Raw genomic sequence first — 1,717 nt, forward strand, 5'->3', positions numbered from 1 at the left:
TGGCCTCAAACTCATGGCGATTCTCCTACCTCTGCCTCCTGAGTGCTGGGACTAAAGGTGTGTGCCACCATACCTGGATAGAGAATTTTTAACAGGAAAATGTGTATACATGTTTAGTACAAACACATTTTTATTAAGGTTATTAATCTTTATTTATTTGAGAGAGAGAAAGAAGCACATACAGAAAGAAACAGAATGGGCATGCCAGGGCCTTCAGCCACTGCAAAGAAACTCCCGACACATGCACAACCTTCCAGATACAAAATGGCCTGGATATCCATGACCTCACAGTGCCTTGTACTACCTACACAAGACCCTCATAATAGGAGTAGAAGATGATAACATCAAAATAAAAAAGAGACTGATTGAAGGGGGAGGGGATGTCATGGAGAGTGGAGTTGAGAAAGGGAAAGTGAGGAGGGAAGGGAATTATCATGGTTTACTGTCTATAATTATGGAAGTTGTAAATAATAAAATAAAATAAATAAAAATATTTTTAAAAAAGAAAAATAAGTTTTGGGGTGCTTTTAATTTTTATTCTCTCACTATGGGTGAGGTTGAGAAATGTTTGAGAGATTTTGCTATTTCCTTTTTATTCATTTCTTTCTCACATTTTCCTTGGATTGTAGACTTCTTCTGTAGTCTTTCTATAGTGGGATATTAACCCTTTATCTATGATATGAATTACAAACATTCCAATTTATTTGTCCTTTAACTTAGCCTTTTGTGTTCTAACCATGTGAAGTTTTGTTTGTTACTACTGGTGTATTTGTTAGTGCATTATCCTGCTAAATGCTGTTTCATAATGAAAATGCCTTCCACATTCAGGTTAAAACTGCTCTCCTGTGATTCCCTTCAGTGTCTTTGTGTTCATTGGCCCAGTAAAAGTTTTCTCTAAGACTATACTTTCAGGGGTCATTTCTATAGTTCATTGCTGGAGAAGTTTCTCTGACTGTGTGGGGAACCGGAAACCACGAGGAGTGTTCTCTCCTAAGCGTGAAGCCAGCTTTTGGTGTTACTTTCCTGCAACTGCAACGTGCCACGGATGATCAGTCCTGCTCTTCTTTGGGGGAGCTGGAAGGAGAGTATGCAGCCTGAGTGGCATAGAAAATGAAAAGAAAAAAGAAAGAAAAAAAAAAAACCAAAATCTAAAAAAACTTTTTGCATGATCTGTGAGACACATATCTCTTATTTCTATATGATTCCTAGGTATCGACTTTATTTTACATATATAGAAGTTTTTCTTCTCCCTTTCTAAGCTTTATGCCTTTTCTTCATTTTTTTCTTTTCTCCCCGCCCCCCTTGACTTTGCTGTGAGCTCTGTAAAATGTTGTCTGGAGTAGGGGAAGTGGGTGTCACTGCCTTGGTTGTGATCTTACCTGAGATCAGGCAGGTGACTGACTGGCTATGTATTTTCATATTGCTCCACAGGTATTTTGCAAATCTGAACCATCCTGCAGTGTATGGGTTTGCCTAGGAAACCATAAATAGTATGTGTGATCAGAGCTGTAGGTTTTTTTTTTTTTTTGGTAGATGCTCTTCATTAGACTGAGAAAGCACCCTTCTATTGCTGGTTTGTTGAGTGTTTATCAGGAATTTTGACAAGTGCTTTTCACATAATTGTAGGCTTTTTTTTTCTTTCTGGTTTTTCGAGGTAGGGTCTCACTCTAGCGCAGGCTGACCTGGAATTCACTATGTAGTCTCAGGGTGGCCTTGA

The 1,717-nt window shown here is 38.4% G+C and overlaps 1 non-coding gene across 1 annotated transcript; it reads left to right on the plus strand.

Moving 5' to 3' along the window:
• Positions 1–896: 896 nt before the first annotated feature.
• Positions 897–1,103, plus strand: LOC123458050. The gene has a single exon (XR_006635368.1). It is a non-coding gene; the product is annotated as a small nucleolar RNA U3 (small nucleolar RNA).
• The last annotated feature ends 614 nt before the right edge of the window (positions 1,104–1,717 follow it).

This window comes from Jaculus jaculus, chromosome 1, assembly GCF_020740685.1.
Source record: "Jaculus jaculus isolate mJacJac1 chromosome 1, mJacJac1.mat.Y.cur, whole genome shotgun sequence".
In the NCBI taxonomy this organism is placed as follows: Eukaryota; Metazoa; Chordata; class Mammalia; order Rodentia; family Dipodidae; genus Jaculus; species Jaculus jaculus.